Source organism: Callorhinus ursinus, unplaced genomic scaffold (genome assembly GCF_003265705.2).
Source record: "Callorhinus ursinus isolate GAN/ISIS: 27379988/994484 unplaced genomic scaffold, GSC_fseal_2.0 scaffold3, whole genome shotgun sequence".
Classification (NCBI taxonomy): Eukaryota; Metazoa; Chordata; class Mammalia; order Carnivora; family Otariidae; genus Callorhinus; species Callorhinus ursinus.
Genome location: NW_027397065.1, coordinates 72,797,649 through 72,814,788, shown reverse-complemented (window position 1 = coordinate 72,814,788; position 17,140 = coordinate 72,797,649). Strand labels below are relative to the sequence as shown.

The 17,140-nt window shown below is 33.2% G+C and overlaps 1 long non-coding RNA gene across 1 annotated transcript in view; it reads left to right on the top strand.

The window, feature by feature from the left end:
- Positions 1-17,140, top strand: part of LOC141371498 (uncharacterized) — a 326,833-nt gene that overhangs the window by 163,550 nt on the left and 146,143 nt on the right. The window contains exon 3 of the long non-coding RNA XR_012376495.1: positions 12,042-12,083. This is a non-coding gene — a long non-coding RNA (uncharacterized lncRNA). The remainder of the gene's footprint in view (positions 1-12,041; positions 12,084-17,140) is intronic.

Below are 17,140 nucleotides of genomic sequence, written 5' to 3'. Positions count from 1 at the left end.
GGCCTAGTTATTCTGGCCTACATTGTCCTTCACATGATATATTTAGAATCAGAATATCAATTTTTTGTAAAATTCTATTAGGCCTCTTGATTGAAATTCCATTAAAACTATAAGTCAGTTATGAGATAATTAGGATCTGAATGGTATTAAAGCTATCAATTAATATTTTTGTTTTTTATATTTCTTAATAGAATATTATAATTTTTGTTATAAAATTATTGTGCATATATAATGATGTCTATGTATTGAAATAAATCAGAGTTTCATATATAAAGGAACCTATCATCTGTAAATAATGACAGTTATTTTGTTATCACTCTTTTGTCATAAAATTTTAGTCCATACTTTGTAGATTAAAACTGTCTCCCCTCCTTTATGAAACATTCAATTACCTTTTACCAGTGGCTCAGTGTGTCTTATGTAATTAATCAATACAGACATATCTTAATGTTCCACAAATCATGCAAACACTCAGTTCCCTGACTACATTGTTTAAATGAATTTTGTCTCCATTTCAATCCAGATACCAGTAGTCATATCTACAACCTAAAAGTTTGAATGCAGTTGGCAAAAAAAGGTGATTTAAAAAATGGGCATAAGCATTAACTAAAATATCATTAGCTTCAATTGAAATGTCCTTCAAAATAAATTAATTCAAAAATAGAGAGCAGCAAATTACCATAATTTTCTTTCTAATGCTGACCAGGTCCATACCTGCTTCTAACAAACAAACAAAACTTCTCCATCTATAAATACCAAACTTAATAACCCATAAGTGCTCCACTGAGTTTGCCATGGTTCCTAATGTATCTCTCTGCACACTGACATCAGTTGATTTAATCATTATTGCTTACCTAAGCCACTGGCAATCAATCTGTAGTGTGACTGAACACCCATGAATTGATCTAATGCTAAGAAATTAGATGGGGACTTAACATTGGGCATTAACAATTTAGATTTAGATCAATTTTCCTACCTATTTTGACAATACCAATGTCAATAGCAGGAGAAAATATCACATGGTGTTTTATTCAGTCATTCAATGGAGATAATATAGAAGTGGTGGAAGAAAATAGAAGTTATGGAAATCGATTAGGGCATAGAGAAACTCCAAAAACTTCCCTTGTAGCAGCCAGAATTGAAATATGAATGTGAGGGTAATATGATTCTGTCAATGGGAGTAGAGTCAATTCATGACTTTTTGTAAATATCATGACCACTGCATCCCTCTCAATGGGTGAATCTGGGGAAATTTGTCACACAAAAGTTCTCATTACCTTGGAATATAAAAACAAAGCAGGAGGATAATGATTTAATAACCTCCTTTGCTTTGTTTAGTTATTCTTTTTAGCTATTAGATCGCACCATTAACCTTTAAAAAATTCTTTGCCCTTGGGGCGCCTGGGTGGCTCAGTTAGTTAAAAAATTCTTTGCCCATGGGTGCCTGGGTGGCACAGTTGGTTAGGCATCTGACCCTTGGCTTCAGCTCAGGTCATGATCTCAGGATTGTGAGATGGAGCCCTCCATCGGGCTCCACACTCAGCATAGAGTCTGCTGGAGATTCTCTCTCCCTCTCCCTCTGCCCCTCCCGCTCATGCTCTTTCTCTCTCTAAAATAAATAAATAAATCTTAAAGAATAAAAATAAATAAAAAATAAAAAATTCTGTGCCCATAGTCTTCAGCCCTCTGTAATTCCATAATTGATTTTCCAATGAGATTAAGCATGGAATTCAGAAACAAAAACCAGTTTGCAAACCACCTTGAACAAAAGAATAAAATCATATGACCTCAACACAATTTAGAAATAATTAATCTTATTTTACAGCTGAGAAAATATATTTTATTTGCAGCCATTGTGGTTATAAAACGTTGTGAATTTATAATGGGAATGGCCCAAAGAAATTTCCCCAACAAAGGATAACTTATGAAAGTATTACTATCCCCCTATTGGTTGAGTGTTTAAAGACATCTTCTTCATCGATTAAGCATTAAGTTAATCTCAACCGAAAAGTGTATGTTCATTCCTAATATCACTAACGTCGCTGGGAACAGAGTATTCAAAACCATATATTGAACCAGCTGCCGTACCTACGTTAACGCCTCGGCAATCAAGCTGTCTTGCCTTGCCTACCTATTTATTTTGTTCTTCAACAGAAATCTGTTTTTCAGGTCATCTGTTTCCCTGCAACCGTCATTCCCATACCAACGTGTACAGCACCTGATGGGAACTATTTCCCCAAGGCTTCACATCCTCACAAAAGTTTTACTGTGATTTTTGGACAACAAAATAAGTGATCCCCAAACTCCTCTATATTCTCATCCTCTTTTCTGAATCCCCCCCTTACCTGATTTACCCAACTGAGAAATGTATGCCGTCCAATGGTGCTGCAGTCCTTTCCAGTGGGATTTGTTTTATTAGTCATTTTTCACATGCTTCAGGGCAGGAGATGGATTACTTACTTTAATCACTTCACCTTGGCACTTCCAAATTAGCTTTCTTCCTTTCTGTTCCCTTATTTGAAGCTCATGCCCCCTAAATATATTATGTACTGCTACTCCTATTATTATCATCTTCTCTAAATTTACAATGTAGTAGGTAGAGAAAGATGATAAATAATGATAACTTAATAGATTTGTTGGAAAGTAACTATTTGGGCAAAAAGTAAAATAGGACATGGAGGATTTTAGTGCTAAAGTGTTGAAATTTTACATAATGTAGTCTGTGTACCTCCTAGGAGAAAGTACCTTTGAGCAAAGACAGTAAGAATGGCTGGATATTTGAGAGAAAAAGTCTGTAGTGTGGTTGCAACAGAATGGGGAAAATGGGGTGGGAGATGAAATCAGAGAACTAAGGGAAGTAAAGAGGATAGCTCATTTTGAGACTTACTGGCAATATGAAAGATTTTGGTCACTCTTCCCCCAATTGATGTTTTTTGGTTCTGTGTGTGTGTGTGTGTGTGTGTGTGTGTGTGTGTGTTTTAAGGTTTTTTTATTTATTTGAGAGAAAGAGAGAGAGCAATCATGAGCAAGGGAGGGACAGAGGGAGAGGGAGAGGGAAACTCCTTGCTGAGCAGGGAGCCTGACATGGGGCTCCATCCCAGGACTCTGGATCATGACCTAAACCAAAGGCAGACATTTAACCGACTGAGCCACCCCCCACTGATTTTTGCCTCTTGGCTCAAGATTTCCTTCTTTACCCTCCACCTCCCACCCCAACTCTTGTTACCATTCATGGTGAGTTTGGACTAAACATGGCCATTACATTAATTTATAAGTTCAATTAATATCTTTGCTTCAAAGATAGCCAAAGAGGGCTTTATCTCTTCCTCATACACCTACTGCTGGGGCCTCAACATTCACAAAACATTTGTCCTTCTTCACTGAATCAGCTTCAATAACTTATAAAACACCTACCTTCCATAGCAAACTAACACTTCCATTTAAAAAGAAGAAGCGTCCATGACCAGTGGACCCCTACATCTGTTTCTGTTTTTGTTTTTGTTTTTTTTCCCCAGACAGACTTCAATGTCGTTTAACATTTATTTCTTTGATATGCTCACCTATTCTTGATTTACAACAATCTGGTCTGTGGTACCTACATTTCACTTAGTTTCTTTTATAAAAATCTTTTTTGTTGTGCATTAGCAAGTTTACTATGCAGTTCTCATCTTAATTGACTGGAAACACAACTGATTTCTCTTACCTTTTAAAAACACTCTTGGTTTGGCTTCTGTGGTACTGCAGACTTCTGGCTGTCCTCCATTTTACTGCAAGCTTCACTCCAATCTTATTGATAATGGCTCCTCCTACTCTAACTGACCTCTCAGTACCAGCTTACCTCAAGGATCTATTCCCATCATCCGCTGTTCTCTATGGCATTAAATTTCATGGCATGATATACCATTTTATGGTGAAGACACTCAAATTTTCTCTTGCAGATGAACTTTACAATGTTATAATCTGTCCCAGAAACAATTGTTTTAGAATTTTTTATTTGGTGGCTATTTTGCTATATTTTGAATTTGAGCCCAAACTGACAGTTTTCAAATATTATATGTAGCCATGGAAACATGATACATCATTCTACATTTTCAAGCTTTTCTTTCATTCTTCAGTAAGGTATCACATAAATCTAATCATTTCCCATTATTTTTTTCACACTTGTTATTTGTATTATTAAATTGTTCTTGGGCAGTTAAGGAAATCATGTAGTTCTTTTAATAGACTAGCTATTAATTATTTTATGTTTACAAGTTAGATAATGATATCAGCTAAAATTATAACAGTTTTTCTTGATTTCCATGATTTGCATGTGCTTTTTTCGAAGTGATTCAGTCACTAGGACAGAGTGTATACTCTGAGTTTGTTATAAGAAGAGTGTATTTTACTTTTTCCTTGAAAATCTCAAAAGTTTGCCAAACTGTCATTGTGTTGTGTTTGGAAAGAAAAACAGACCTTGTTTTGGTTTCATGCCATATTTTCATTAAGGGTTCTTACTGACAATACCTGGTGAACTGTGGGCAAGATATAGCTCTATCCCATTAAGATTATGTTTTCTTGTTCTTAATGCCTTATTTTTTATTTACAGATTTTATTTTATTTTTTTAAAGATTTTATTTATTTATTTGAGAGAGAGAGAGAGAGAGAGAGAGAGAGAGAGAGAGAGAGAGAGCACCTGAGGGGGGAGGGTCAGAGGGAGAAGCAGACTCCCTGCCGAGCAGGGAGCCGGATGCGGGACTCGATCCTGGGACTCCAGGATCATGACCTGAGCCGAAGGCAGTCGCTTAACCAACTGAGCCACCCAGGCGCCCTTATTTACAGATTTTAAATTTTTAGCCATTTTATTGGGTCTTCAGTTGTATCTCACTATGGCTAAGTTTCATTTCCCCAGAGAATAATGTGTTTAGTATTTTTTTTTTTCTGTACTTGGTTGTCATCCATATATATCATTTTCGGAGTTGTTTCAAATATTTTGCCAGTTTATTTAAAGTTTGGCTGTTTGTCCTCACTCTTACTAAATTTTAAGAGTTTCTCATATATTATTAACATGCTTATTATCAAGTATGTATTTTTCAAGTATTTTCTCTCAGTGTCTAGCCTGTCCTTTGTTTCCTTAACACTGTTTTTTAAAGAATAGAATAAATTTTAATGAAATGAACTTTACCTTGTTGAAGATCAGTTACTTGGGATACGTTTAATCTTTCCATGACTTGTTTCTAAGCTTCCTTAGGCTGAGTCCACTGTAATCTTTATTCTAGGCCTAGTTTAGTCCTCTTATTAAAATTTACTCTTTTGGGGACACCTGGGTGGCTCAGTCGTTAAGCGTCTGCCTTCGGCTCAGGTCATGATCCCAGGGTCCTGGGATTGAGTCCCACATTGGGCTCCTTGCTCAGCAGGGACCCTGCTTCTCCCTCTGCCTGACTCTGTCTTTCTCTCTGACAAATAAATAAAATCCTAAAAAAAAAGTGCTATTATTAAAAAAATAAAATAAAATTTACTCTTTTGGATACTTTCCAAACCTTTATATGTTACAATGTCTCTCGCCTTCCACTGGTTGAAACTGAACTATTCCCAGCCAGCTATGAGCTCTGGAAATTATGTGGCCAGGTGCATACAGTGGTTCTTTTACAATCCTCATAGAGTTCTCTACTACACACAAATGAACCCATTGTAAAAGATTCAAGGAGACCCAACAACTGGTCTTTGTAGCTCTGTCTCTTTGCATCTCTTCTCTGATATTCTGCCACACAAACACTAGTCATATCATCATCCTCCAAAAGCAATCCCCACTTCTCAACTCAGTGAGATCACTGATGAGGGTTAGTTTTCTTCTCCATCTAGTATGACCTGGAAATTGCTCTAAGCTAGGTTAATCACAGGGCTTACTTAATTTAATTTCTTTCAGAGATCACAGCCCTGCTCTGCCTGTTGTTCAAGTCTAAAAACTTTTTCTTCATATATTTTCCAGTATTCTTGTTGCTTTCTGAGAGAGGGTAATTTTTATAGACACATATCTTTTATGAACAAGGCATAAGCCAATATATATATATATATATATATGGGGACTTTTTTTATAATTGATCTAAATTTTGGCTATTCCAGGTAAATTTACAATGTAATAATTTTCTTGCAATTATTGTTTTTCTTACATCTTCCAAAATTGCTTCTCTTAGATGAGAAGACTGTTATGGAATATGTCAAGAATATGTCAGTTAAGCAATGGTATAAAAATTTAATTCTATATATCACCTATTATTTCATTAGACTAGGTAGATATATTTTTCTTTTATATTTTTTAAGAAAATTATTCAAACTTAGAAATCAAATTGAATATATATATCCTTTAAGTACCATAAGCCCTCATTTAATGTTTTCCCGAGGAATACTTAAGCCTCTAGGAATATTTACCTGTGTCTGACTTTGGAATTTATTATTTAATTATAGTGCAAATGTTGCTTTATAGATTTCTGTCTGACAAAAATGATAACTCAAAAAATACTGGCATTATTGCCCTGAAAGATACTAAACAGTTTTGTATATGTAAGCAAATTCATTTTAACACTATTTTGACTGGCTGAGTACATTAATTTCTGTTTCTCTAATTCTTCCTTAGACCAAGTTTAAACTATTACTGTTCCATAATTAACTAAAGGATTTTGACATGTATTCCTTCTATTTTGTAGGAGAGTCATGTTTTTAGAGTTTTGTAATTGTACTTAAGTTATTTTAGAAGTTGTCTGCCAAATGCAACATCTTGGCTATTTTGGATTTCTTATAAAGGTATTTTGGTCCATATATCATTGTTTAATTGGAGTTTCTTTGGAGGAACAAGCACTAGTAAGACTTCTGATCCTACCGTTTTGCTAGTATAATATTTATACTAAACTTTAAAACAAAATCATCCTGACAGAAATTGAGAGATCAGATATATTTTTATATAAACATCTAAGTTTATGTAATTAACCTGAATCTTTGGACAAACCAGATATGCTCAATATTTTGTTGTTGTTCTTGTCAAAATGTCAATAAATTAATGTCTATATCCCTTTGAAATGATTTAATCAGTGTGGGAATTGAAAACATACATTTCATTTTAAAAATAATATTTAGTTCTCATAAAACCCTTAGTTACACTAAACTTTCAAAATTCTAATACTGATTCATGAATTAGATAAACTGCAATTACTAATATATACTCAGATTAAAATTGAAAAATTATATTGAATATGAAAGAACTGTAATTTTGACAAAATGTGTGCTATCAATACTAATTAGGTCTTATAGTAGATCAGAAAAAACATATTTTCAAGATACTTACCGAAGTTTAACCTTTGAATATATATGCAGTTCAATAATATTTGGATATTTGCTTGATTTCTATATATCTTTTTTAATACAGGTGTTTTTGCTTCTGACTTTAATATGCTCCAGAGTAGCTACAGTCTTTTAGTTCTGTTAATGATTTTATTACATTTTGCAATTTTAAACAAATGGAAAAGAATTGTGCATGGGCATGGATCTATTGATATGTCCTCATGAGCTTAGCTAATGTGATAATATATTCACGTGTAATATATACATACAATTACATACTTTCTACTTCTCGGTTACATACATACATCCTAGTTTTTTCTAGGAAGGAGAAATTAATAACTTTGGGTGTGTTATAATTAGCACAGGTGGTTGAGGATATACTATCAACAATCACAACAGATAAATACTCTGTGTATCTAAGGTAACAGGATGTATTTTGCATTTCAATGAAAGTGATAGTAGTGTTCACCTAAAATTAAATGCCATCTTCCCTGTAATATGAAAGAGATAGTGACAAATAAGTCTTTACCATTCATAGCAAAGCATAAAATATTTGGGGGAGGCAAATTATATGCCCTTGATTTATAATATCTGAATAAGAAATGAAGCAGAATGTGTTAAAATATTAACTAAGTGTATGCACTGCCGGTGGACTTATTTATAATATAAGTTAAATAAACTAAAAAGAACTTACTAATATGTCCTTGTGAATGCTTTTCAGCATGTATCTTATTATCAGGAAAAATATTGAGTGCTTATGAAATATTTTTTATTATACCCCATAGAGAATTTTTTTCTTTTTTTCAATTTGATAGTTGGTTACTGTAATAAATTAATCATTTTTATTTAGTTGTATCATTCAGTAGGTGAATTGTTCTTTCCTTGGAAGTTTGCCTGGAGGCTTTATTATAAACTGCAGGCAAAATTTGTGTCTTTGACAAGTGAAAAGGGTGTCTGAACCCTGAAGAGGAAATTCTCTATATTGTGACTGTAGATTCTGTGAAAAGATTCTTGACTTTAGTTTTATAGCGACAGGATGGAAAAACAACTAATCGTCTTTTGAATGTCCTATCACATTCTTTATAAAAATGTACATTCAAGTTAACTCACCTGCCTTAATAGTGTTCAACATGGTTTCTATGTCTTGATTATCATTTACTGCTACACCTATGTAAATGATCATATATAAAACAAGATGAGACCAGTGGAGTGAGTTTGTGCATGCATGATCACGAACAATCTTTTGATATTATTTATGGTCACAAACAGCACAAAGGAGGTGCTGAGAAAAATTTTTCAACTTCAAAATAAATGTGCAGAAATCTTCAGTAATATTGTAAACAGCTTCTACTTGTCAGTTTTACTCATTATCTGTGGTTCGTATTTTATTTTTTTTTACAGTTGTTAAGAAAAAAATAATATTGGAAGCTTTGATACACAGAATAAATAGGTTCTTACATATCATACTGGGAACATCTTTGATAAGTTTATAGTGTGATTACTACTTAATTTTCTAGGACAAGATACCTATGTTTGACTTTGTTATTTGCTGTTTGACTATAGACCACTAACTGTCAAGTTACAAATAAACTTGTAAATATTTTTTGAGTTGAAAATTAACCATTTCAAAGATTAAAATTTTATGCTCTGTATTTTTATTTACTAGAAAATTTATTTCAGCATTCTTTTTTTTAAAAAGATTTATTTATTTATTTTAGAGAGAGAGAGCAGGAGGAGGGGCAAAGGGAGAGAGAATCTTAAGCCGACTCGGTGCTGAGCACAGAGTGCGACAAGGGACTGGATCTCACGACCCTGCGATAAGGATCTGAGCCAAGCCAGGAGTGGAAGGCTTAACTGACAACAGCACCCAGGCGCCTCTATTTTAGCATTCTTTGACAGACTGTTCAAAACTCTGTACCTTGCGGCGCCTGGGTGGCTCAGTTGGTTGGGCGACTGCCTTCGGCTCAGGTCATGGTTCCAGGGTCCTGGGATTGAGCCTACATCAAGCTCCCTACTTGGCGGGAAACCTGCTTCTCGCTCTCCCACTCCCCCTGCCTGTGTTCCCTCTCTCACTGTCTCTCTCTCTCTCTCTCTCTCTCTCTGTCAATTAAATAAATAAATAAAATCTTTAAAATAAATAAATAAATAAAACTCTGTACCTTGGGGCATCTGGATGGCTCACTCCGTTAAGCATCAGCCCTTAGCTCAGGTCATGCTCCCGGAGTCCTGGAATCCAGCCCTGCAGGGGGCTCCCTGCTCAGCGGGGAGCCTGCTTCTGCCTCTCCCTCTGCTCCCCTGTTCCTGCTCTCTTGATTACTGTCTTTCTATCTCAAATACATAAATAAAATCTTTAAAAAAAAGCCTCTGTACCTTAGGTTCTTTTTTTTAAATAGCTCTGTTAAGATATAATTTAATAAATACATACACATCACCTATTAAAATGTAAAGTAAATGTTTTTTAGTACATTCACAAAGTTTCACAACTTTTAGAATTTTAAAATTTTCATCACTCTCCCACGAAGAAACACCATATATATTAGCACTAACCTCCCCTGCCTTTCTTTCTCATTCATTCCAGCCCCAATCCTAGGCAAACCTTCGTCTACCTTCTGCCTCTATAGATTTGCCTATTCTAGACATTTCAGAATGGAATCTTAAAAAATGTAGTCTTTTTTTTTCCCACTTGCTTCTTTCATTTAGCGTAATATTTAATGATTTTTCTCCTAGTGTAGCATATATCAGTACTTCATTCTTTTTTATTACTGAATTTGAGCCAGCCATACCATTTCATTGGTTCCATTGTTAATTACTTAGCTGAATAATATTTTATATGTTTCTCTTCTGTTATTTATAAAAGTCATGTTATTTATTTATTTATTTGTTATTTATTTTAGAAGGGGTGGAGAGGAGCAGAGGGAGAGGGAGAGAGATTCTCAAGCAGACCCCACTGAGTATCGAGCCCCATATGGGGCTTGATCTCACGACCCTAAGATCAGGGCCCCAGCCAAAACCACAGAGGCTTAACAGGCTGTGCCACTCAGGCACCCCTAAGAGTCATGTTATTAATTCTCCTTTGTAATTATAACTAAACATAATATTAAGAAGTATATTTTATTGTTTTCAATTTTTGGATTTTGTTTATTATTTTGTGTTTAAAGACTAGGAATAAGTGCATAATGCCAAAGAAAACTTAGATTCAAATCTATTGAGAAAAAATGAAAAGCAACAATTACATAGCATTTTTTAGAAATATGATATATCCAAAAATAATCTATTCTTATCAAAGAAAATAGCATTTTAAAAATTTAGTGTATAGTCAAGTTGTTGATTCATATACACTTGCTATAGTTTTGTATAACCTTGGAAATAAAACAAGAAATGTCAAGTTCATATTTAGATATATTTTTATTTTGATTCATTTTGTTCATTAGAAACATCTAAAAGGCATTTGACATTATTCATATTTTTGCAGCTGTTTTCATTAATTTGTGCCATACTGTGAAATGTGTTGATTTTGCCATGACCAGTCCATGAAATCATTGTCTAACTGCTTGATACACTGGCTGCTTACCAAAAAGTACTCCAAAAAAAAGATGTGCTGTGAAATGACAAACATCCTTTATATATATAATTATTAGTATAAAGCTCTTTTTCATGAAAATAGATCTATGGATTTTTTTCATTTTAAGTGAATAAGAAATGTTATGACATTTTGGATATGGAGTTGAAATTGCAGAAAACTTTATACTGTCGTTTCCATTTTTTTTTTAGATTTTATTTTATTTGGGAGAAAGAGAGAGAGAGAGCATGAACAGCGGGAGGGGCAGAGGAAGAGGGAGAAACAGACTCCCAGCTCAGCAGGGACCCCGGTGTGGGGCTGGATCCCAGGACCTCTGAGATCATGACCTGAGCCAAAGGCAGATGCTTAACTGACTGAGCCACCCAGGCATCCCTGTAGTTTTCATTTTGGTTTAATACTCAACAGTTTAACTATCACTTAGTAAATCCATTGGACTTTAAAAACTTTTATGTTTTCTGTATTTTCTTTATATCCTCTTTTTATTAATATATATAAATATCTTAATATAAAATATATGTGCTGTTTTTAACATTAAGTTTAATCCTTCAAAAGTGATATATAATGAAAAGCAAATGTCTATTACTGATCCTAGTCACCTAATCTAAATTATTTACTCAGTATATTAATCTTAGTTTGTTTTAGTTAATGTTGAATTAGTTATTTTTCAGATCTGTCAAAGTATTCTTATCATTTGTGTATTTATACAACCTGATTTCAAAAATAATATGATTATTTAATTTAGTGGCTAAGGTATCTACATAATTTATGTGAAAACATATCAATAATTGTCTCATATTTCCACATTTGTTTTAAGAGTAGCATGCTTTAAGATAATTGGAATTCTTGCCATGAGCCTTTCTAACAATTCTCCTTATTAAGTTATACATTAAACCTACTTATATGAGGCAAGTGCTTTGAAATTATCAAAGTGTTGTTTATTGGAAATATATTTTTCTCCCACCCAGTTGAATGTGTTAACAAAAAGACAAAGTGAGAAACTAGATTTTAGTCAAGTCTTTCTACTCAATGATGTTTATCAGTTTTATTAGCTAATACATCTGGTTGAATTATCTTTTTTTGTTATTAAAAATGATAAATTTTCTATGAACATATTCTACATTTAATTTGAGATTCCTCTCCTTTTCAGGGTATCTGACACTAGATATCAAAGCTTCTTTTCCACGAAGTGGTGAGTCTTCCTCTCCTAAGAAATGAAATGTTTCAATGACTTTCTTGTGTTCAACTATTTAAAGTTTCCCAACAGTCAGCTTAAATATTTATAAGACTAGTCTTTTCAATAAAACTTAGAAAAAAGCATCACACTTAAAAGTGAATCAAAGGTATATAAAGGCAAGAATTTCTCTTGGCTACTAAATATCTGGAAATTTGTTAGTCTTGGAATAACCTCTATTTTCCCCAAACCTTTTTATGTCATTAATTACATTTGTTTTAGCAAAGAAAAACAGCACTTATAGAAATGTATTTTATTTCATTTCTTGAAAATATATTACATTGTTACGTGTTGATAATTAATGGTCAAATTATCCTGCCATGTGAGGTAAAATCTCTATACACACAACTGTGTGTGTATGTACAGTCAATCCTCATTATTTGTAAATTCCATAGTTGTGATTTCTCCTCCTCACAAAAATGTATTTATTGTAACTCCAAAGTCAGTATTTGTGGCATTTACATTGTCATTCATTTGTGAATATATGCAATGGGAATAACCTTACATTCCAAATATGAGTGAAATCGTAGCATATTTGTCTTTCTCTGACTGACTTATTTCACATAGCATAATACTCTCTAGCTCCATCCATCATTGCAAATGGCAAGGTTTTATCCTTTTTTATGCCTGAGTAATATTCCACAACAAAATAAATATTAAATAATAAATAATCAGAGGTAAAAATTTTGAGTCTGCCACGTGCATGAGCATTCCCAGCTAAGGGAAAATCTGCCTTCTTGTTTCCGATCTCATGTAAGTGCCTTCTTCATGGTCTATATACTGCTACATATTTTGCATTCTTTTGGGGTTTTTTTGTTGGTTGTTTCACTGTTTAAAATGGCCACCGTGGGGACATCTGGGTGGCTCAGTCACTTAAGTGACTGCCTTCGGCTCAGGTCATGATCTCAAGGTCCTGGATCAAGTCCCGCATCAGGCTCCCTGCTCAGTGGGGAGTCTGCTTCTCCCTCTGCCTGCAGCTCCCCCTGCTTGTGCTCTCTCCCTCTCTCTCTCTGACAAATAAATAAAATCTTATAAATAAATAAACAAAATAAAATAAAATGGCCACCATGAATAGTTCTGAGGTGTTATAAAAGGTTCCTAAGAACAAGAAGAGTGTGAGCAGCTTTGATAAAATATGTGTTCAGGCATGAATTAAAGTGCTGTTGGCACTTAGTTCAATGTCAATGAATCGTTAGTTTATTTTAAATAAGGTGTCTTTAAACAGAAACACATGTAAAAAAAAGTCTGTGTATTGACCAGTTGACAAAAATGTTATGAGAGGTTCAAATCCTATATTTTCCCTAGGAGCAATGATGTAGTATTTGCAAAATCAGTGTTTGTGTTGATATTATAAAATATGTCTACTGTGAATAATGGGATTTGACTGTATATGTATGTGTATATACACATACACACACAAAAATGTTTGCATGTATGATTATTTATTATTTAATATTTATTTTGTTGTGGAATATTACTCAGGCATAAAAAGGAATAAAATCTTGCCATTTGCAATGATGGATGGAGCTAGAGAATATTATGCTACGTGAAATAAGTCAGTCAGAGAAAGACAAATACGATATGATTTCACTCATATTTGGAATGTAAGAAACAAAACAGGTGAAAATATGGGGGGGGGATGGAGAAGCAGACCAAGAACAATCTCTTAACTATAGAGAACAAACTGATAGTTACCAGAGGGGAGGTGGGCAGGGGGATGTATATTAAGAATGGCACATGTGATTGGCACTAGGTGTTGTATGTAAGTGATTAACAACTAAATTCTACACCAGAAACTAATATTACACTGTGTTAACAAACTGGAATTTAAATAAAAAGTTAACAAAATAAAATTTATTTTGTTAAGTGTAGATTTTCAAAGACTATTATTTTAAACCTAGGAAATTTAACAAAATCTAAAAAAAAAAAAAGAAAAAAGAGAGAGCAAACTCTAAACAGTAATTTGCATTACTAGTAATTAAATCATAATATTTCAGAAAAATAGTGCATCAACAATATTGAAAATTTATTTGCAAAAGAGTTTAATGTATTCATTAATTTATTATTTAAATTATGCTGCAATCATTGTTTAAATCATAATCATTTTATTTTGGGGGAAAATTACATATTTTGTAATAATTTATACTTTATATGTATATAATGAGTTAATACTTAACATTACTTTTTGCACTTTTTGTTGTGTTGACATGTCTTTTTTGTTCTTAACTATTGACTAATTGATATTTCTTACAGCAGCAAGATTGAGATCATAAACAAAATACAATAGTGTGCAAAAGGCTTTTGAGTATTCACTTTTCTTTCAGAGCATTCTTCAGAACACAGATGCTGAAATTGGTAGACCTAAGTATTGCAGAGCATATTCTTCCAGCGAGATTCTAAAATAGTTTAGTATTAAATATCAATGAAATACAATGCTCTTATACATGTTTATGGGCAGATCTTAGAACAAAAGCGTACATAAATGTGCCTTAGTGTAATTGGGGACTTATATTGTTGTTGTGTATATGTAGTCTTTTTGGTTAAAAATCTAGTACCTTGGGCCATGCCATACTGAATGTTTCATATCAGTGTATTTCTATAGGTTTTTGACATAAACTAGCATTTACTTGGGGACTTTCTATATTCTTGAACCACTTCTAATTTTATGACTGTGTAAAAAGTGTCTGCAAGTAGTAGGTAATCCTAAGAACATCACTGAAATATTACAGTAGTTCCTAATTCTCACAGAAATGATAATTTAATCACTGGAAAATAGAAATAAAATTGACAAGGCATATTATAAAATTATAGAGTTTATTAACAAATCCTGGACTACAGGAATCACAGTTGAAAGTTTAGGATTTTGAATCATTTCATATATGGTCCTTACTATAAATTAAGAACAGTTTTATATCATCTAATTCTCACAAATATTATTTGTGTTGGATATTTATATCAAGCTCACTTCAGGGTTAAAGGAAATGAGGTCAGAATGATTAAGTAACTTGGCTAAGTTTATTTAAACTAGTCAATAGTGAAGAAGAGATTTGAGCCTGGCTAATCTAATGTTGAGAGTTCACATTTTAACCATTGAGCTAGTTGGTTCATTTTCATAGTAAAATGTTGCTGTTTTTGTTGGGCTAAAATGCACATAACAAAATTCACTATTTTAATCATTTTCACATATACAATTAAGTGGCATTAACTATGTTTATATTGTTGCACAACTATGACCACTATCTATCTCCAGAACCTACTTATCAAAAAATGAAACCATTTTGCTGGTATTCAAAATCCATCGAATTTCTAACCCTCTTGCATATTTTAAAAAGAACATCTGTAGAACAAATTAGAGCAATATACTGGAAAGTTTGAAATCACATATAATGAATATTGCCAAATGAAAACAGCATTTGATAATATAAAATGTTACCATTTTATTTCTTTCCACTGTTTTAATTGTATAATTATAGTTTAGCCACAGTGCTTCAAAACATCCAGTTTTGATCACAGTTATGCTAAACTCTAATCTTTAGCTCTTCCAAGAACTTGTCATTCCTGTTTCCATGAAAATTGAGTTTATATAGTGAAAATGCATATCATTAGACTATGAAATAGGTAGTCATACTATATTACTGAGAAAAGAAACACCTACTTTGTTATGGAAAGACATAACAAACCTTAGGAAAAATCATTGAAATAGCTATATTTGTCAAATAAATTATTTTAGAACATCCATGTTGAAAGTGTTTATGTATGTTGATCAACTTCTTTTCTAGAGACTATGATAAGAGCAATAGGATTTCTTTAGCTTGTGTGAAATAATAATTATTTCTGAATCAAGTTTCTCCTGATCAAGTAATTGTCTCTGTCAAAACATTTTAACTGGAAAGAAATCAGTCACATTTTTTGAAATAGCTTTTGTAAATTTTAATCATATAGAAGTCTATTAACTTGAAAAGTATATCATTGAATATAAAACCTGAAAAGGCTTCAGAAATATAATGTTTAAAATAGCATTTAATTCACATAATCATATGCACAGTTTTTATTTTTTTAAAGATTTTATTTATTTATTTGACAGAAAGGGACAGCAAGAGAGGGAACACAAGCAGGGGGAGTGGGAGAGGGAGAAGCAGGCCTCCGGCAGAGCAGGGAGCCTGACGTGGGGCTCGATCCCAGGACCCTGGGATCATGACCTGAGCCGAAGGCAAACACTTAACGACTGAGCCACCCAGGCGCCCCACAGTTTTGATTTTTAAGAGTGATACCACAAATAAAAACAAAATGTAAACTAGAAAAATAGTTTTTCATTTTACTTCTGGAATAGGTGCACTGAGTCACCTCTTCAAAGAGGCCTTTCTTGACAAAATAAGTTGTTTTGGGGTTTTTTGACAAATTATGTTAAATTGATACCCCTTCCTTTTTTTTCCACTAAGTTCTTGATTAATTTCTATAAAATTTATTTTCACAAATTTCACAACAAATAATTATATTTAAGTATTTGTTTAATTGCCTCTTGTTGTTAGACTCTGCAATGTCAGATGATGTTACGCCTATTACAGTTTAATTCAATTGACATCAAAAGTTTTTGGTTGCCCTTGGCTTTTGATATAAGCAATGTGAATAGATTTGGACAGATTGAGGGATAAATCCTCTATAAAGAGAGGATTTCCAGATTACAGTGTCATATCATGAAACCAGAGCCAAAGAGTGAAATTTTACTAGTCTTTAGTCTGAAAAAATTGACCTAACATGCTAATGAGGAACGTAACACCTCACACTAGCTGACCAAGAGGAGCCTTAGTAATGGAAGGAAGTACAGAGAATCAGAGTCAATTTTGAGTTGTGTGGAATGGGATGATATTCATGGATGAGTTTTATAAATTATTTTATGCAACATCTGAAGCAGGAATTATATAAGTATATCATCAGTACCCTTCTGGTCTGTCATTACTCTGAAAATGATTATTTGTAAGAAGATAAAGAGAATTTGAGGCGCTTTGATCAATATG